Source organism: Bubalus bubalis, chromosome 2 (assembly GCF_019923935.1).
Source record: "Bubalus bubalis isolate 160015118507 breed Murrah chromosome 2, NDDB_SH_1, whole genome shotgun sequence".
In the NCBI taxonomy this organism is placed as follows: domain Eukaryota; kingdom Metazoa; phylum Chordata; class Mammalia; order Artiodactyla; family Bovidae; genus Bubalus; species Bubalus bubalis.
The window spans coordinates 166,399,537-166,422,052 of record NC_059158.1 but is presented as its reverse complement, the minus strand read 5'-3'; positions in this window follow the sequence as shown (position 1 = coordinate 166,422,052).

Here is a 22,516-nt window from a genome sequence, read left to right as displayed (position 1 = left end):
AAAACAACCTAACCTAAGTGTCCATCAACATGTGAATGGATAAATAAAATCACACACACACACACACACACACACACACTGGAATATTACTCAGCCCTAAAAAAGAATGCAATTCTGTCATTTGCAACAGTATTGTGCTTAGAGAAATAAGTCAGATGGAGGACAAATACTCCATGTTGTCACTTATATGTGGAATCTAAAAAAATAAAACAAGTGAATGTATATAGGAAAGCAGAAACAGACAACAGATTCAGAGAGCAAATTAACTAGTGGTCACCAGCGTGAGACAGAATGGCAGAAGGGCAAGATAGAGGTATGAGATTAAGAGATACAAACTGCTACAAATGGAAAAGATGGCCAAACAATTAACAGTCAGGATAGTATATTAAAAACAGGTGATGGAAATGTTTAATAAACGATGGGAAAGTTATAAGATATAAAGAACTCTTACCAGGGCCAGGAACTGAAGAGAAGGTGAGTATTGTGATGACTTGATAAGAGCTCTTTTCTTTTATGTGCTTGACAATCTCCAAAAGATAAAAGTTTTAGTGGAGTTAGAATAGAATAAAAAATTGATGGGGAAGAAGGCAATTAGCAGCTGTAGTCAGTAAGGGAAGGTCATGCTTCTGAGTAGAGGTGGTGAAAGAGCAGAAATGGGAGCTATCTCCCAGGAATAAGAAGGCTGAAAGACTGTTTACTTCTGAGATGGATGAACAGACTTTTTGCAACAAGAATAAATCTCTGCCAAGAGACTGATGTCTGATAAAAGAGAGAAAAGAACATCAAGAGGACAAATACTGAGAGAAATGAAGAGAGAAGGGACTCTGACATTGGAAGATGAATTGGCTTTGGACTTGTATTAGCTAATATCAGAGAAGCAACAAAAAATAGAGCATGCCAGATTTGAAACTTGATTTTAATTAGAATTAAATGTCTTTATTTATTTAAATGATGGGTCTAGCTTCTTTTGAATCCTTTGTGTACATCAAAAAGCTTTTAGTGTTTACTTCATGGAAAAAAAGATAACATTTAAAATGTAGTTTCATGTATTAATATTATAAAGATCTCCTGATGGTAGCTTTTAATTACTAAAAAAAAAAAACACAAAACATGCTTTTTTAATTATAAAAAGAATAAGTAGAGAAACTTATATTTTACTATTTGGGGATATTATATAAATAACAATAATTTTCCTATAAAAACTCAATGGGATTCATTCATTCAGTTAAAAATTCACTAAAGACTAGTATATACCCTTGACTTCTGTGTTTTTACATATCTTAAAACAATCAGACAAGGCCCTATAGTCCTGGAGCTTACATCCTAGTTCAGAAATGAAGCAAAAATAAACAAATAGATATTTCAATATTTTAAATGAAGAGGAAATATCAGAGTGATGAGTGCTATGTAGAGAAATAGAAAGTGATGCTGTGGTAGAGAATGAGTAACTAGTTGACTATACTACATGGAGAGTTGTATGACTTAGGAAAGTTTTGTGGCTGCAACAAGTAAATATACAAATTTTACTGGTTTGACATTTACTGCTGCTGCTGCAAAGTCGCTCCAGTCATGTCCGACTCTGTGCGACCCCATAGATGGCCTCCTACCAGGCTCCTCTGTCCCTGGGATTCTCCAGGCAAGAACACTGGACTGGGTTGCCATTTCCTTCTCCAATGCATGAAAGTGAAAAGTGAAAGTGAAGTCACTCAGTCATGTCCAATTCTTAGCGACCACATGGACTGCAGCCTACCAGGCTCCTCCATCCATGGGATTTTCCAGGCAAGAGTACTGGAGTGGGGTGCCATTGCCTTCTCCGTTGACATTTACATTCTAATCCAATTAAGTTCCAGTACAGGGAAAGGGCCCCATTAAGAGACACAGGCTGATGCCAATGCTGCCATAACCAGTGCTTGCCTTCCAAGCTTGCTCTGGATGATCATATACATGGAAAAGAACATAGAAGATGGTACATAGGAGGCTTTCACATTTCTATCCAGGGAACCACATATATCACTTCTGATGATATTCTGTAGCTTATGCTTGGTTGTAAGGTTGCCCTAGCTCCCCACCTCAAAACTACAAGAGACTATAAAACATAGCATAGCCATGTGCCAGGGAAAATACAAAACCAACTTTTGATGAAGAGTTAGTAGCCCTTCTGCAAATTGTCAGATCCCATAGGCCACGATTAGAAGCTGGTAGAGAGTCTTAGGAATAGAATGGTAAAATTTAATTGGCATGTTTCAAAGAAACTTATGACTATGAACAATGGATCAGGAATGACAAGAAGGGGAATGTGGAGGCCAGTTTGAAGGCTTTCACAGTGAGAGACGATGGCGACAATTGTGACTTGAAGCAGAGAGAAAGTCTAGTGGAGATGGAGAGAAGCAGGAAGACACACAGAATGAGCTGGAAACTCTTCAAAAGAGAGAGATACAGATTGCAAAAGGGACTAGGCACAATTCATGAATATAAAGCTTCCACACACTTTTTGGCTGCTTCTTCTTACCTCTCATTCCTTATCAGAAATGTGTGCCTTCACTTTAAAATGTTTTATTAATTTTACACCAAAATAACCTCATTGGCCAGCTTTAGTCTTACTCAACAATACTGACTGCTCTTTTTTTTTTTTTTTCCCAGCTGTCATTACTGGATGCTCGAATGACATGCCCTCTGTAAACAAAAAAAGAGAAGGATTTCAAAGAGCTGACCCAAGTCAAATCCACTCTCTTCATCCTCTGCAATAAGGTTGAAGCAACATCCAGAAATGAGAACCTCCAGCAGCTGGGAGAGGGCAGAGGGAAAGGGAGTCTATTTCAAGCACATGTGACAATCATGATTCATAATGGGAATCTGGGTCAGAATCTGCAGCTGGGGAAGCACTAGGAAAAGATTAGTTTTATTATAAAAGCATGTACATAATTAAAACTCAGATCTAAGGTGGGGGTGAATTGCACAGGGAAAAGCAAAGGGGAAAGCAAATTAATTTGTTGACTTTTAAAGCCCTCTTACAATGAAATATGCCCCCCTCCTGTTTTAGCATGAGTTAAAGCTAAGGAATTTTCAGAATAGTCACAGAGGAAGAGTGGGTGTGATACAAATAGCTTATATTAAGTTCTTCCTCAGCCTTGTGAACTGTAAAAGTTTTGGGCTGTGGTTTCTGTATACAAAGTAAATAAAACTTGACCAGGATTATTTTCCCTAACAGGCAATATCACCTCCAGAGAGGTTGATGTCCTTTTAAACAATGTCCTTGATCTTATGCTACAGTCATTATTGACCATGGGACCTCTAGAGAGACCCTGTTGACAGAAGCTGGCACCCAAGTACAAGGAAAAAAAGACATTCAAATACACAATAAGTCAATAAGTTAAAAAATGATGGGAGTTGGATTAAAGTTTTCAAGCCACTCCATGTGAAATATAAAATAACTCTAGTGACATGAAAATCGTTGCAAATTTCACAATAACTAGGCTGTCCAGAGAAGGCAATGGCACCCCACTCCAATACTCTTGCCTGGAAAATCCCATGGATGGAGGAGCCTGGTAGGCTGCAGTCCATGGGGTCGCGAAGAGTCGGACACGACTGAGTGACTTCACTTTCACTTTTCACTTTCATGCATTGGAGGAGGAAATGGCAACCCAGTCCAGTGTTCTTGCCTGGAGAATCCCAGGGACAGGGGAGCCTGGTGGGCTTCTGTCTATGGGGTCGCACAAAGTCGGACCCCATAGACTGAAGCGACTTAGGAGCAGCAGCAGCAGGCTGAATCTTTCTTGGCCATGCATTGAGCAAGGGGATGAAGTGCTAAATCAGACTTCTGTCATCAAATGACCAGCAATCTAGGTGGAGCTAAAGGAAATGGATATATTAACAAATAATTAATAAGTCATCTGCAGGAAAAAAAGAGAAAATAAGGTATGATAAACATCTTAAAGGGAGTAGTATCTGATAGGAAAAGGCCAAGAGTCTGAAACCATAAACAAAACATTAGTTGAAAGCAAGAGTGCAAAAGCGGTAGACACAAAGCTTATCAATGCTATTTTCTTTAAACAGGAAGATTTAGAGGATCTAGTGGAAACAGTGTCAGATTTTATTTTTCTGGGCTCCAAAATCACTACAGATGGTGACTGCAGCCATGAAATTAAAAGACGCTTACTCCTTGGAAGGAAAGTTATGATCAACCTAGATAGCATATTCAAAAGCAGAGACATTACTTTGCCAACAAAGGTTCGTCTAGTCAAGGCTATGGTTTTTCCTGTGGTCATGTATGGATGTGAGAGTTGGACTGAGAAGAAGGCTGAGCACTGAAGAATTGATGCTTTAGAACTGTGGTGTTGGAGAAGACTCTTTTCAAGTCTCTTGGACTGCAAGGAGATCCAACCAGTCCATTCTGAAGGCGATCAGCCCTGGGTGTTCTTTGGAAGGACTGGTGCTAAAGCTGAAACTCCAGTACTTTGGCCACCTCATGCAAAGAGTTGATTCATTGGAAAAGACCTTGATGCTGGGAGGGATTGTGGGCAGGAGGAGAAGGGAATGACAGAGGATGAGATGGCTGGATGGCATCACTGACTTGATGGACGTGAGTCTCAGTGAACTCCGGGAGTTGGTGATGGACAGGGAGGCCTGGCGTGCTTCGATTCATGGGGTTGCAAAGAGTCACACATGACTGAGTGACTGATCTGATCTGATCTAAAGCTTATCAAAAATTATGAATTAGAGTGCTATCACTGAATATATATGCACATTCAGAAAATGTTTCAAAGAAAGTTAAAGTAATGCATTTGAAACTACTGTGATAAGCCATTTAATGCTACCTGAAGTACACTTTGAATAGCTCTTTAAAATTTGGAACAATTGTAAAAGAGAATATAAATAGGATAAAGCTTCTAAATTTAATTGTATTAAATTATACTAATTTTATCTTATTTGATATTAGGGGCACTCAGTGTTCAAATTATTATTATTCCTTTATGAGCATGCATTGAGAACTTGGTATACAAAAAACACTCAGCTAAATGTTACAGCTGAATTCATACATGTTAGTACTTTATTGTAAGTGCTATATCATTAATTCAAAAGCACAGTATCTTAAAAAAAGCCTTAAGTAATTATTAATCATTTATATTTGAATTATCTGATGATTGATTCTGATATCTTAGATTTCTTAAATTGCTAATATGTTATAATTATTTCAAATTAGTTACAAATATTTACAACATGAGACTCTTTGGTGTTGGTGTGAAATAATAATTCTGGAATAACAGACTTAACAATGACTGAGCAGTCAGACAATTCCTTTCTGGACTTACTTCTCCTTCTAAACTGTCTGTAAATTTTCACAAGGGACTTGGTGTCTGGGCCTTTCTAGTCTAGAAAATGGGTCAATGGACTAGATTGTATTTTTTTTTTTCTTTTCCATCTCTACAAACTGTGACTTCTATGTGTTCCAAAATGGTAGTAGGGTATCATAAGAATTTCTGGTCTTATCACATATGCAAGCCATTGCATCCTGGGGAAGAATTCTTCCTGCAAATATGACACCACACTCCTACTTCTAGATGTGAACAATGACAGACTCTGAGCTCTCACACAATCACTGAAGTAGGCTCGACTTTAATTTTCAACCAGGACCCAGGGTCAGACTTGTACTAAGTAAGAAAGAAAGCAAAATATCCAACAGTAGTTTTAACTCCACCTTGTATGACCACCATCATCCCTAAAGCTAGGCACAGAGCTTGAAAAAAAAGGGTTTGGACCTGAAGACTTTCCATATATGAGACAAAATTAATTTCTAAGTTTAATATCTTCAACTTGGCTGGAATAAGTAAAACAAAAACCAAAAAACAGACAAACAATTATTCAATTCATACTGGATTGGAATCTAATTTTAAAATCTAATACTTAAGTTTCATCAAGAAGATATATTTTTAAAAATATCAGTACCAGGGAATAGTCTGAAATACCACAAGTCACAAAGACTGTAGTAAATGAATAACAAAATAATTAGAGTTAACATTGCATTTATACATATTGTGTCTGGCCTTATTATAAGCATTTCACATATGTGAACTCATTTAACTCATGCACTCTTCCCAAAAACTATGAGAAAGGTGCTATTATTTTCCATATTTTGCAAACAATAAGAGAAAGAAACAGTTTCAATAACTTTCTCAGGATCATACTGTTGAAAAAGGGCAAGAAGCAGTTTTAAAATTAAACTAGACTGGCTATGGAACCTGGACTCTTAAAATCATTTACTATTCTACTCCTTTATGACTGTTGAGAAGAAAGAAAACAAAAACAAAACAACAAACAGTCTGGGTAGTCAATGGGTTTTTGTTTGTTTATTTGTTTGTTTATTCTTTTGGCCTTGCTGTAGGGCATGCAAAATGTGGTCCACTGGAGGAGGGAATGGCAAACCACTTCAGTATTCCTGCCTTGAGAACCCCATGAACAGTACGAAAAGGCAAAAAGATAGAACACTGAAAGATGAGCTCCCCTGGTCGGTAGGTGCCCAATATGCTGCTGGAGATCAGTGGAGAAATAACTCCAGAAAGAATGAAGAGATGGAGCCAAAGCAAAAACAACACCCAGTTGTGGATGTAACTGGTGATGAAAGCAAGGTCTGATGCTGTAAAAAGCAATAGTGCATAGGAACCTGGAATGTTAGGTCCATGAATCAAGGCAAATTGGAAGTGACCAAACAGGAAATGGCAAGAGTGAACGTCAACATTTTAGGAATCAGTGAACTAAAAGGAACTGGAATGACCATTATATCCGGAGAAGGCAATGGCACCCCACTCCAGTACTCTTGCCTGGAAAATCCCATGGACGGAGGAGCCTGGTGGGCTATAGTCCATGGGGTCACTAAGAGTCGGACACGACTGAGCGACTTCCCTTTCACTTTTCACTTTCATGCATTAGAGAAAGAAATGGCAACCCAGTCCAGTGTTCTTGCCTGGAGAATCCCAGGGACGGGGAAGCCTGGTGGGCTTCTGCCTATGGGGTTGCACAGAGTCAGACACGACTGAAGCGACTTAGCAGCAGCAGCAGCAGACCATTATATCTACTACTGTGGGCAAGAACCCCTTAGAAGAAATGGAGTAGCCATCATAGTCAACAAAAGAGTCCAAAATGCAATACTTGGATGCAGTCTCAAAAACGACAAAATCATCTCTGTTCATCTCCAAAGCAAATCATTCAATATCACAGTAATCCAAGTCTATGCCCCTACCAGTAATGCTGAAGAAGATGAAATTGAACGGTTCTATGAAGACCTACAAGCCTTTCTAGAATTAACACCCCAAAAACATGTCATTTTCATTATAGGGGACTGGAAGGCAAAAGTAGGAAGTCAAGAAACACCTGGAGTAACAGGCAAATTTGGCCTTGGAGTACAGAATGAAGCAGGGCAAAGGCTAATAGAGTTCTGCCAAGAAAATGCACTGGTCATAGCAAACACCCTCTTTCAACAACTCAAGAGAAGACTCTACACATGGACATCACCAGATGATCAACATGGAAATCAGATTGATTATATTCTTTGCAGCCAAAGATGGAGAAGCTCTATACAGTCAACAAAAACAAGATCAGGAGCTGACTGTGGCTCAGATCATGAACTCCTAACTGGACAATTCAGACTTAAATTGAAGAAAGTGGGGAAAACCACTAGACCATTCAGGTATAACCTAAATCAAATCCCTTACAATTATACAGTGGAAGTGAGAAATAGATTTAAGGGACTAGATCTGATAGACAGAGTGCCTGATGAGCTATGGATGGAGGTTTGTGACATTGTACAGGACACAGGAATCAAGACCATCCCCAAGAAAAAGAAATGCAAAAAAGCAAAATGGCTGTCTGAGAAGGCCTTTCAAATAGCTGTGAAAAGAAGAGAAGCTAAAAGCAAAGGAGAAAAGGAAAGATACCCATTTGAATGCAGAGTTCTGAAGAATAGCAAGGAGAGATAAGAAATCCTTCCTTAGTGATCCGTGCAAAGAAATAGAGGAAAACAATAGAATGGGAAAGACTAAAGATCTCTTCAAGAAAATTAGAGATACCAAGGGAACATTTCATGCAAAGATGGGCTTATTATAGGACAGAAATGGTATGGACTTAACAGAAGCAGAAGATATTAAGAAGAGGTGGCAAAAATACACAGAAGAACTATACAAAAAAGATCTTCATGACCCAGATAGTCACGATGGTGTGATCACTCACCTAGAGCCAGACATCCTGGAATGTGAAGTCAAGTGGGCCTTAGGAAACATCAATACGAACAAAGCTAGTAGAGGTGATGGAATTCCAGTTGAGCTCTTTCAAAAAAGGAGAGGGAAGAGTACAAATGTTTTCATCATTGTCTGAGATGGTGCTTGAAAACCTTGAACTTGTCACTCTTTTGACTTAAGACATTATATAAAAATACTGTTATACTGTTATACTGAATTAGCATTGGGGATTTGTCAGCTTATTTAGGGTAATTTTTTATCACCCGCTGTAGGTTGTCATATTATCAGACTTGGTGTTTCCATGGAAGATCAACAGAGATGAGTTTTCATGGACATAGGCCCACAGAAAAGCATGCACACCTGGCAAGAGGGTGAAAGGAAGATAAGCAAAATGGGCTAAACATTATTATGGATTTTACAACTCATGTAGTACTCTTTTATTAATAGTCAGGAAAAGACTATTTGGGAATGCAATGATTATGCAGTGCTACATTTAGATCTGCTGATTCAAAACAAAACAGTTAAGATTTTATCTATTATTTATTCTCCCTAAATGGAAAATAAGAGCTCTCAATGCATAGAAGAGCAAAGGCTTCTCAATTTCTTATTTTTTTTCCTCCTTCAGTAAAATACATTTTGGATATCTAGGCATGAATGTTCAGTCTCTCAGATGTGTCCGACTCTTTGCAACCCCATGGACAGTAGCCTGCCAGGCTCCTCTGTTCATGGGATTCTCCAGGCAAGAATACTGGAATGCCTCCACCAGGGGATCTTCTCCACCCTGGGATGTAACCCACATCTCCTGCGTCTCCTGCATTGCAGGCAGATTCTTTACCCACTGAGCCGCTAGGGAAGTGCTTGGATATCTAGAAACCTTTATGAAATACTTCAAAGAGCGTCACTGATCTTCTTGGCTACACTATTATCACAATTTCTCAGACTTAATTCCTTGTTTGTAGAGGTTCTGTGGATACCTAATGGCCTGTTTTAGAAATCTGTTCTGTTTAGACAAATCTGTTCTGTCTAGATTTCCATTTGCTGGTTTCCTTTGCTATGTCTGAAGTTATTCTAAGCAGTCTGACTTCCAGAAATCAGATGATTGAGGTCTCTGAGAAAAAAGCCTTGTTGTTTAAGTGAATAACTTGCAAGTCTATTGTGCATTGTCTCAACAAACTGCTTTTGTGGGGTCATTTTTACATTTCCCACATGCATTACTAATTAGTGAATTTTAGGAAGAATAGGAGCTGAAATGGTCCCTGCAATTAATTATTTGGAAAAAACTTGTTTCTGATTTTCAAATGCAACCCTTCTGGTTAGAACTATAGCTTTAACAAAATTAAAGATAAATTCTGTACACAGATTCTCTCTCTCTCTCTCTCTCTCTCTCTATATATATATATATATATATATATATATAGTTTAAGCAAGAAGTGTAAGACTTTACTCTAAAAACTATGAACTATTGTTGGAAATGATTTTTAAAAGGTCTAAGTAGAAGAAATAAAGGAAGGATGTTTGTTTTCATACTGGAAAGCATAATACTGTTAAGATGCTAAAAGTCCTCAAACTGATCTACAGATATAAGAAAACTTCTATTAAAATTTTCAATCCTTTTTTATAGAAATAGACAAGCTTATCCTAAAATTTTAGTGGAATAGCAAGAAATATTATTTTAACATTTTAAAATAATAGACAAAGCATCTTGAAAAAGATGAACAAATTCAGAGGTCTTACACTTTCTGATTTTAAAATGTATTACAAAGCTACAACAGTCAAAACTATGGTACTAATATAAGGATAGACAGAGATCAATGTACCAGAACTGAAAATCCACCAGCGTATCCCTCCATTTATGGTCAGTTTTTGCAAAGGAATAGATGTTCTATGGGCAAAAAAATCTGAAATCAAGTTATCAGCAGAGTCATAATCTTTCTGAAAAGTGTATGAATATCCTTTCTTGTTTCCTTCTAGTTTTTGGTGGTTTTTCTGGCAATGTTAGGCTTTTCTTGGTTTGCAAATTCATAACTGCACTCTCTGCCTTCATCATCAAAGGACATTTTCCCCATATGTGTCTGTCTACATACGGCCACTTTACTATGAGGACATCAGCCATATTGGATTAGGGGCCCAACCTGCTTCAGTAAGAGTGCATTCTCATTAATTATATATACAACAATCCTATTTCCAGGTAAAATTACATTCTGAGGTACTGGAGTTAAGATTTCAGCACGTTTGGGGAGGGTAGAGACATGGTACAACCCATAACAGGTTTCAAGAGAATTTAATGGGGAATGAATAGTCTTTTTAATAAAAGATGCTAGGATAATTGGATGTTTAAATTCAGTTCAGTTCAGTCGCTCAGTCATGTCTGACTCTTTGTGACCCCATGAATTTCAGCACCCCAGGCTTCCCTGTGAGAGTTGGACTGTGAAGAAAGCTGAGCGCTGAAGAATTGATGCTTTTGAACTGTTGTGTTGGAGAAGACTCTTGAGAGTCCCTTGGACTGCAAGGAGATCCAGCCAGTCCATCCTAAAGGAGATCAGTCCTGGGTGTTCATTGGAAAAGAAGAAGTAAAATTCTCACTGTTTGCAGATGACATGATCCTCTACATAGAAAACCCTAAAGACTCCACCAAAAAATTACTAGAACTAATCAATGAATATAGTAAAGTTGCAGGATATAAAATCAACACACAGAAATCCCTTGCATTCCTCTTTCACTTTCATCAAGAGGCTCTTTAGTTCTTCTTCACTTTCTATCATAAGGATGGTGTCATCTGCATATCTGAGGTTATTGATATTTCTCCCGGCAATCTTGATTCCAGCTTGTGCTTCTTCCAGCCCAGCTTTTCTCATGATATACTCTGCATATAAGTTAAATAAGCAGGGTGACAATATACAGCCTTGACATACTCCTTTTCCTATTTGGAACCAGTCTGTTGTTCTATGTCCAGTTCTAACTCTTGCTTCCTGACCTGCATACAGGTTTCTCAAGTGGGCAGGTCAGGTGGTCTGGTAGGCCCATCTCTCAGAGTTTTCCACAGTTTATTGTAACCCATACAGTTAAAGGCTTTGGCATAGTCAAGAAAGCAGAAATAGATGTTTTTCTGGAACCCTCTGGCTTTTTCGATGATCCAATGGGTGTTGTCAATTTGATCTCTTGTTCCTCTGCCTTTTCTAAAACCAGCTTGAACATCTGGAAGTTCACAGTTCACATACTGTTGAAGCCTGGCTTGGAGAATTTTGAGTATTACTTTATGAGCGTGAGAGATGAGTACAATTGTGTGGTAGTTTGAGCATTCTTTGGCATTGCCTTCTTTTCAACTGGAATGAAAACTGACCTTTTCCTGTCTTGTAGCCATTGCTGAGTTTTCCAAATTTGCTAGCATATTCAGTGCAACACTTTCACAGCATCATCTTTTAGGATTTGGAAGAGGCTCAACTAAAATTTCATCACTTCCACTCACTTTGTTTGTAGTGATGCTTCCTAAGGCCCACTTGACTTTGCATTTCACGATGTCTGGCTCTAGGTTAGTAATCACACCATCATAGTTATCTGGATCATGAAGAGCTATTTTTGTATTGTTCTTCTTTGTATTTGCCACCTCTTCTTAATATCTTCTGCTTCTGTTACGTCCATACTATTTATGTCCTTTATCGTTCCCATCTTTGCATGAAATGTTCCCTTTGTATCTCTAATATTCTTGAAGAGCTCTCTAGTCTTTCCCATTCTATTGTTTTCCTCTATTTCTTTGCATTGATCACTGAGGAAGGATTTCTTATCTCTCCGTTCCACTCTTTGGAACTCTGCATTCAAATGGGTATATCTTTCCTTTTCTCCTTTGCCTTTAGCTTCTCTTCTTTCCTCATCTATTTGTAAGGCCTCCTCAGACAACCGTTTTGCCTTTTTACATTTCCTTTTCTTGGGGATAGTATTAATCACTGCTTCTTATACAGTGTCATGAACCTCCATCCACAGTTCTTCAGGCTCTCTGTCTATCATATCTAATGCCTTGAATTTATTTGTCACTTCTACTGTATAATCATAAGGGATTTTATTTAGGTCATACCTGAATGATCTAGTGGTTTTCCCCACTTTCTTCAATTTAAGTCTGAGTTTTGCAATAAGGAGTTCATGATCTGAGCCACAGTCAGCTCCCAGTCTTGTTTTTGCTGACTGTATAGAGCTTCTCCATCTTTGGCTGCAAAGAATATAATCAATTTGATTTCAGTGTTGACCATCTGGTGATGTCCACGTGTAGAGTTTTGTCCTGTGCTGTTGGAATAGGTTGTTTGCTATGACCAGTCTGTTCTCTTGGCAAAAGTCTGTTAACCTTTGACCTGATTCGTTTTGTACTCCAAGGCCAAATTTGCCTGTTATTCCAGGTGTTTCTTGACTTCCTACTTTTGCATCCCAGTCCCCTATATTGAAAAAGACATCTTTTTTGAGTGTTAGTTCTAGAACATCTTGTAGGTCTTCATAGAACTGTTCAATTTCAACTTCTTCAGCATTACTGGTCAAGGCATAGACTTGAATTACTGTGGTCCTGAATGGTTTGCCTTGGAAATGAACAAAGATCATTCTGTCATTTTTGAGATTGCATCCAAGTGTTGTATTTCAGACTCTTTTGTTGACTATGATGGCTACTCCATTTCTTCTAAGGGATTCTTGCCCACAGTAGTAGATATAATGGTTATTTGAGTTAAATTCACCCATTTCAGTCCATTTTAGCTAGCTGATTCCTAAAGTATCAGTGTTCCCTCTTCCCATCTCCTGTTTGACCCCTTTCAATTTGCCTTGATTCATGGACCTAACATTCCAAGTTCCTATGCAATATTGCTCTTTACAACATCGGACTTTACTTCCATCACTAGTCACATCCACAGCTGGGATGATAATGGCCTAATCTAGTTTCTTCACATATCTTTTACAGTATTCTGTTAAGTCCTTTTCATTTATATAATATCAGTAGTTATGTCCTCTATACTGATATGATACAAATGTAAAGGAAATCTAGTTGTTAGATTCCAGACATGGAACGATGGACTGGTTCAAAATTGGGAATGGAGCATGACAAGGTTGTATATAGTCACCCGATTATTTAATTTATGTTCAGAGTATTACATGCAAAATACTAGGCTGGATGACTCACAAGCTATACTCAAGATTTCTGAGAGTAGTATCAACAGTCTCAGATATGCCACTCTAATGCCAGAAAGAAAAGAGAAACTAAAGATCCTCTTGTTGAGGGTGAAAAAAGAGAATGAAAATTCTGGCTTAAAACTCAGCATACAAAATACTAAGATCATGACATCTGGTCCCATCACTTCTTGACAAATAGAAGAAGAAAAAGTGGAGACAGTGTCAGATTTTATTTTCTTGGGCTTCAAAATCACTGCAGATTGTGACTGCAGCCATGAAATTAATAAACATCTGCTCCTTAGAAGGAAAGCTATGACAAACCTAGACAGAGTATTAAAAAGCAGAGACATCACTTTGCCCACAAAGGTCCATATAGTCAAAGCTGTGGTTTTTCTAGTAGTCGAGTATGGATGTGAGAGTTAGGCCATAAAGAAGACTGAGCACTGAAGAAACGATGTTTTCAAATTGTGGTCAAGAAGATCGAACCAGTCAATCCTAAAGGAAATCATCCCTGAATATTCATTGGAAGGACTGATGCTGAAGCTCCAATACTTTGGCTGTCTGATGTGAAGAACTGACTCATTGGAAAAGACCCTGATGCTGGGAAAGACTGAAGGCAAAAGGAGAAGGGAGAGGATGAGGATAAGATGGTTAGATAGCATCACCAACTCAATGGACATGAATCTCAGCAAACTAAGAAGAGGTGAACCTGATGTCCTGCAGTCCATGGGGTTACAAAGACTTAGATAAGACTTAGTGACTGAACAACAACAATACAAATATCCTCTATGGCATTCTGATTTTGGTAATTGGAATATTCTCCCTCTGTTTTTTATTCTAGGTAAATAAACGGCTGTCATTTTTTTTTTTCTTTTCAAATCAACATTTGGGTTTTGTTAATTCTATTGTTTATCTATTCTCGATCTTCATTTCCACTTTAATTTTTACTGTTTTTTTTCCTTCTACTTGCCTTTGGTTTATTTTCTTTTTCCTTTTATAATTTTTTAAGGTGAATTTCTAGTTTATTGATCTAAGATTGTTTACCTCTGGAAAGTATACAATTAGTGATATACATTCTCTTTCAGTACCATTTGGCTTTATCCCATGAATTTTGACTTTTTTTTTCAATTAAATTACATTAGTGTATAATTTAATGTCTATATTTTTATACATTTCCTTTCATTATTGATTTCTAACTTCATATCATTATGTATATAGAACATAATTTGTATAACTCTGTTTCTTTTAAATATATCTCAGTTGTTTTGTAACTTAAAAACTATATTGGAGAATGTTCCCTGTGCATTTGAAGACAACATACCAAAATTTGCTGCAGTTGAATAAATTTTTCTATTTGTTTTTGTTCAGTCACTCAATTCTAAATTTATGTGTCCCTCCTTTTCTTCATGTTCTCTAAAATTTTTGTTTTCAGTTCTTTATTCTCTTTTATGTACAAACTCTTACTACAAGTCAAATGTGTTGAATGGGATGATTGCCAGCCATGTACAGAATTCTCTATTAAGTAAAGAAGCAGAATAGGAAGGTGTCAGGGATAAACAAACCCTATCCAAAAGAGCAAAATATACTAGTACTCACCACTAAAGGTTTTAGTGAAACTACTCATGAATGTATGTAGTCAATTTTATATGAAATCCACACTGCAACATTTGCCTAAATCTATTTCATGGATTCCATGCCTTCCTCACTCTTGTGTGCTTTTGAAGTATATCCTTAATTGGTTTTCCAAAGAAGTCAGTAGTTCAGTGCAGTTTAGTCCCTCAGTCATGTCCGACTCTTTGTGACCCCATGGACTGCAGCATGCCAGGCTTCTCTGTCTATCATCAACTCCTGGAGCTTGCTCAAACTCATGTCCATCAAGCCAGTGATGCCTTCCAGCTGTCTCATCCCCTGTCATCCTCCTCTGCTCCTGCCTTCAATCTTTCCCAGCTTCAGGGTCTTTTCACCTACCAACCTGAGGAGTTCATCTTTCAGTGTCATATCTTTTTGCCTTTTCATACAGTTTATGGGGTTCCCAAGGCAAGAATACTGAAGTAGTTTGCCATTCCCTTCTCCAGTGGACCATGTTTTGTCAGAATGCTTCACCATGATCCGTCCATCTTGGGTGGCCCTACACGGCATGGCTCATAGTTTGACTGAGTTAGACAAGGCTGTGACCCATATTATCAGTTTGGTTAGTTTTCTGTAATTGTGGTTTTCATGCTATCTGCACTCTGATGGATAAGAAAGAAGTTAGCAAGGAAGACAAAAGTTTTGAGATTTTGTATATCTTTAGAATCTAACATTCTGATCCTTTATCTCTCTGCTTTATAATCTGGGAGATATTTCTAATATTTTCTCCTCTTTTAATTTTCAATGAAAATCATGTTTCAACTTAAGATACATGTTCATGTTTTATGCTAATTTTTCATAGCTCACTCTTCTTATTTTATCAATATAACATCTTGAATTTGACTATGGTTGTGAAAAAATTTCATAATTACGTTCTGTTCTTTATCACTATTTATTTTGTCATTTATTTTGTATTCCTGTTAAATATTACTGCCATTCTTTAAAGATCTTGTAGCCATTTGTTGTCTGTTATCATGTAAGAATATGGCTATAAGAATGTTCCTTAGAATCAGTATGGGTAAGGAAAGGGATTGTTGTCTAGTACATTTTATATTAAAATGACTGGACAGTGAATCAAGTATTATGTTCAGTTCAGTTCAGTCACTCAGTCATGTCCCATGCCAGGCCTCCCTGTCCATCACCATCTCCCGGAGTTCACTCAAACTCACGTCCATCAAGTCAGTGATGCCATCCAGCCATCTCATCCTCTGTCGGCCCCTTCTCCTCCTGCCTTCAATTGTTCCCAGCATCAGTCTTTTCCAATGAGTCAACTCTTTGCATGAGGTGGCCAAAATACTGGAGTTTCGGCTTTAGCATCATTCCTTCCAAAGAACACCCAGGGCTGATCTCCTTTAGGATGAACTGGTTGGATCTCCTTGCAGTCCAACGGACTCTCAAGAGTCTTCTCCAACACCACAGTTCAAAAGCATCAATTCTTTGGCGTAACAGCAAATTCAACAATGTTAAAATTTATCCTGTAGATACCTCGATGTCTCTGGTTGCAGTAGAGATTTGGAAACTAAAAACCCAACTTTATAGTCTCTGTAGCAGAAATTAATAAAAAAATAAAATAGCTGGCAGTGGCTGTTGTGTTAGCCAATCACTTTTGTCTGTTACGGTCTCTTCTCTCCTCAAATTTATTCAATAACTCCCTATTAACTAAGGGCCTCAATTCTTACTTTTTAAACTTCTAATGAAATCAATTTTGTTTATTGAATAAAAAACATATTATAGGGATATTAATACTTTAATCGTGACAAAAAAAAAAATTGGAAGATTCTAAGATGCAAAGAGGTGAAAAATGGAGCTGGGATATGATCCCAGACAGCCTGGTACTAGATCCAAAACTTAGTTCTACATTATGAATTAATAAATAAAATGGCCTCTTGAAAACTTTTTCCTTTGGCTTCTATAGTATTGTCTTTCTTTGGCATTTCTTTCACCTTATTGGCCTTTTTCATACCTTTTTTTCCTAAATGTGGGAGTTCCCCAGGCCTTGTAAATGAGCCTTCTTTTCTTGCTTTACACTTCCCCATCACTATCAGATCAGATCAGATTAGTCACTCAGTCGTGTCCGACTCTTTGCGACCCCATGAATCGCAGCATGCCAGGCCTCCCTGTCCATCACCAACTCCCGGAGTTCACTCAGACTCACGTCCATCGAGTCAGTGATGCCATCCAGCCATCTCATCCTCTGTCGTCCCCTTCTCCTCCTGCCCCCAATCCCTCCCAGCATCAGAGTCTTTTCCAATGAGTCAACTCTTCACATGAGGTGGCCAAAGTACTGGAGTTTCAGCTTTAGCATCATTCCTTCCAAAGAAATCCCAGGGCTGATCTCCTTCAGAATGGACTGGTTGGATCTCCTCGCAGTCCAAGGGACTCTCAAGAGTCTTCTCCAACACCACAGTTCAAAAGCATCAATTCTTTGGTGCTCAGCCTTCTTCACAGTCCAACTCTCACATCCATACATGACCACAGGAAAAACCATAGCCTTGACTAGACAGACCTTTGTTGGCAAAGTAATGTCTCTGCTTTTCAGTATGCTATCTAGGTTGGTCATAACTTTCCTTCCAAGGAGTAAGTGTCTTTTAATTTCATGGCTGCAGTCACCACATGCAGAGATTTTGGAGCCCAGAAAAATAAAGTCTGACACTGTTTCCACTGTTTTCCCATCTATTTCCCATGAAGTGATGGGACCGGTTGCCATGATCTTCATTTTCTGAATGTTGAGCTTTAAGCCAACTTTTTCACTCTCCACTTTTACTTTCATCAAGAGGCTTTTTAGTTCCTCTTCACTTTCTGCCATAAGGGTGGTGTCATCTGCATATCTGAGGTTATTGATATTTCTCCAGGCAATCTTGATTCCAGCTTGTGCTTCATCCAGTCCAGCATTTCTCATGATGTACTCTGCATAGAAGTTAAATAAGGAGGGTGACAATATACAGCCTTGACGTACTCTTTTTCCTATTTGGAACCAGTCTGTTGTTCCATCCCTATAGTTTTGTTTTAAGATTTTTGATGTGGACCATTTTTAAAGTCTTTAATGAATTTGCTACAATATTGTTTCTGTTTATATATTTTGGGGTTTTTTGACCACGAGGCATACAGGATGTTAGTTTTCAAGATAAGGATCAAGCCCTCAGCCCTGCATTGGAAGGTGAACTCTTAACCACTACACTTCCAGGAAAGTCTCTCTATTGTTTCTAATAACATCCATATTCTGATGACTTCCAAATGTAATACTCTCTTTTGAATTCCGGACATCCAAATTTGAATGTCTCACATTTTCTCTCCATCTGACTTAAATTTCTCTTACATGAAAAATTGCTCTGTTTCTCTGGCTTTGCTCATTGTCTATCCAGCTTATTATCAGTGTTTGTTACTGTTTTCCTCCCAGCTCAATTCCACAACCTAGGAGTCAATTTTAACACATCTCTAATAACTGTCACATTCATTCATTCATTTATATGTCTTACTTTCTCTAACTATGAAGCATATCTCATATCTGTCCACCTCGTTCCATGGCCAATGTCCATCCCTGCCTGGACACTTATCCACCCAGTACTAGGATTTCTGCCCACTCTTTAAGAACTTGTTCCCACTTTTTAGGAACATAACATTTAATTGAGGAGATACACATGTTTGCCCCTATTATACAATGCTAAAAAAAATCTGTAACAGAAGTATTTTCACAGATTAATGACAGACAAGGAAAGGATATATGAATTTAGCCCTTTGTGGGGTTAGAAAGAAAAGCATCACAGTGTAATGGACAGTTTAGTAGCAAAGTGACTTGGAACTCATATAAGAGATATATTTTAAAAGACTCATCATTTGAAAACTGCAAATCTCTGCTTCCGTCTTGAACACTGCCACTGTTTTTCCTTTATTAGAAGATAAAGAATATGTTGTTTTTTCCAGTGAATATTTAGATATAAAAGAAAAGTACACCATGCCTCATTCAGAGACCATGAAGTATTATGGAATTCCAGGACAATGGTGTTGAAAGGGAGGTTATGATATTACATAGCCTTTGTTTTCAGGTGTATTAATTCTTATTTGCATCCACATATCCAAGTTCATCCAAACTAACTCTGCATTAGCAGCTCAGCTTACATTATACTACCTCAGAGCAAGCAATTTTTTTTGTGGCTAGCTGTTCAGGACACTCTGCTTCAGAGAAAAATTGAGAAAAAATTAAAAGCTGTTGAAGGATAGAATCTACTAATAAAATAACAAAATTAAAAGATTAGATGGAGATAAGTAAGATAGTTTCATGTAATTTTAGGCTTATGTTCTCTGTCATCCCACAGTGATTTCTAAACTTATTTTGTCCCTCAATAAAGTATTAATAGTAGTTTCTAGTCTACTGTGAGGATTGTTGGCAGTGTGAGTTTGGTATAAAGTTTTAAAACATTTCCTAATTGTAATTAAAATCATAGTTTTTCTGTCATTACAATAATGCTCTGCTGTGTGTAGTTGCTCAGTCATGTCTGCAGAAACATAGGCCAGGCTCCTCTGTCCACAGGGATTCTCCAGGCAAGAATACTGAAGTGGTTTGCCATGCCCTCCTCCAGGGGATCTTCACAACCCAAGGATTGAACCCAGGTCTCCTGTATTGCAGGCAAATTCTTCACTATACAAACTACCTGGGAAGTAGCACTGGGATCTAAATCACTTGTAGTTAAAGCCTTCCTACAGGAAGGCCCTTCTGCTATTTTAAAAATATTTCCAGGTAATGAATCTAATCTATTTTATAGTTCATAAACTAGTAAGCAATGCTAATTTTCAATATTTATGTCAAAAATACTGGTTGCATATAAATGCTGAACTTGAGCTCTCAGAAACTGGAATATACCAAACTTAAGGGCAAACACAGCAATTCAGGACAGATAGTTTCACACGTATAGTGTAAACACCTATTTTTTCATAATGATGACTCCTTAAATTATTAAAGTAATGCTTACAGTCAATGCAATACGATTATGTGTCATAAAATATAGAGTAACATCTAATATTCATGGAAATGGGGATTTAGTCCCATTACTTCATGGAAAATAGATGGGGGGAGAAAGGAAACAGTGACATTATTTTCTTGGGCTCTAAAAATCACTGTGGATGGTAAATGTAGCCATGAAATTAAAAGACACTTGCTCCTTGGAAGAAAAACTATGACAAACCTAGACAGCATATTAAAAAGCAGAGACATCGTTTTGTCAACAAAAGTCTGTCTAGTCAAAGCTATGGTTTTTCCAGTAGTCATGTATGGATGTGAGAGTTGGACCATAAAGAAGGCTGAGGGCCACAAAATTGATGCCTTCGAACTATGGTGCTGGAGAAGACTCTTGAGAGTCCCTTGGACAGCAAGGAGATTAAACCAGTCAATCCTAAAGGAAATCAATTCTAAATATTCCTTGGAAGGACTAATGCTGAAGCTGAAGCTCCAATACTTTGGCAACCTGATGCAAAGAGCCAACTTATTGGAAAAGTCCCTGATGCTTGGAAAGATTGAGGGCAGAAGGAGAAGGGGGCAAAAGATGATGAGATGGTTGGATGGCATCACTGACTCAAGACAAGAGTTTGAACAAACTCCAGGAGATAGTGGAGGACAGGGAAGCCTGGTATGATGCAGTCTATGGGATCACAAAGAGTCGGACATTACCAAGTGTCTGAAAAACAAGGAACAACAAAAACACCAAAAGAGTACCTCCTTTGTAACAGCAATAACAACAAAAACTGGCAAAAAATTCTCAGAACCATTTTTTTTTCAGAATTATGAGAATTAACCAAAGGCTTGCCACAATTAGGGGAGTATTTAATTAAGAGAAATTATTGGATCTCAGTAAGAACAGAAAGCTCTGTGGAATTTTGACTTTAGTCTTATCCCAATCTCCCAAACTCAGCAGTAGCCTTGGAAATTAACAGTTTATATTTGGGGGATCAAGGCTGTATATTGTCATCCTGCTTATTTAACTTCTATGCAGAATACATCATGAGAAACGCTGGACTGGATGAAGCACAAGCTGGAATCAAGATTGCCGGGAGAAATACCAATAACCTCACATATGCAGATGACACCACCCTTATGGCAGAAAGTGAAGAGGAACTAAAAAGCCTCTTGATAAAAGTGAAAGTGGAGAGTGAAAAAGTTGGCTTAAAGCTCAACATTCAGAAAACGAAGATCATGGCATCCAGTCTGATTACTTCATGGGAAATCGATGGGGAAACAGTGGAAACAGTGTCAGACTTTATTTTTCTGGGCTCCAAAATCACTGCAGATGGTGATTGCAGCCATGAAATTAAAAACACTTACTCCTTGGAAGGAAAGTTATGACCAGCCTAGACAGCATATTAAAAAGCAGAGACATTACTTTGCCAACAAAGGTCCATCTAGTTAAGGCTATGATTTTTCCAGTGGTCATGTATGGATGTGAGAGTTGGACTGTGAAGAAAGCTGAGCGCCGAAGAATTGATGCTTTTGAACTGTAGTGTTGGAGAAGACTCTTGAGAGTCCCTTGGACTGCAAGGAGATCCAACCAGTCCATCCTAAAGGAAATCAGTCCTGGGTGTTCATTGGAAGGACTGATGTTGAAGCTGAAACTCCAGTACTTTGGCTGCCTCATACTAAGAGTTGACTCATTTGAAAAGACCCTGACACTGGGAGGGATTGGGGGCAGGAGAAGAAGGGAAAGACAGAGGATGAGATTGCTGGATGGCATCACCGACTCAATGGACATGAGTTTGAGTAGATTCCAGGAGTTGGTGATGGACAGGGAGGCCTGGCGTGCTGCGATTCATGAGGTCAAAAAGAGTTGGACATGGCTGAGCTACTGAACTGAACAGAACTGAAGAGAAAAAAGATCTCATTTCCAAACAATTGCCACTTTTGACCTGTCTGGTGGTTCCCTGGAAAACTTCTTTCAAAAGCTTGTTTTTTTCAAACTTGAACTCTCCCAATTCTAAACACCTGGAGTGAGGAGGCTTCTGTCTAGTGTTTTAAAATTACAGCTGTTTGAGGGAATGGATAAAAATTGCAGCAAATTATAGATCAGCTAAAAATTTTAACATGGAAAGCTGCAGAATGAGATGCCCCTAGGGTGTTTGTAAAGCTTCAACATATTCCTAAAAACCTAGACTGCAATGCACATGTACAGGCCATATGCAGCTGGATGCATTCTCACAAAAGACATGAGAAGCCTTAAGTTCTCATCCTGCCTGACCTTGAGGTTCAGTTAAAGGACATTGGACCATAACACAAATCTACATAAAAAAATTGAAAGTACTAATAAATGAAACTACTAAAAAAAAAAATAAAAGTACTAATAAATGAAAGTACATATAAAATACAGCATAAATGTTTTTGTTTGTATTTCCTTTTTATTTCACTTTCTGATTTAAATCACAGCTTCATAACATAATAACTATAAATCTAAGGCAAAGGGCACACAATGAGTAAGGATGCATTACATTTGGATTGTAGCATAAAGGAGGGGAATGAAGCTATATAAGACTGAAAT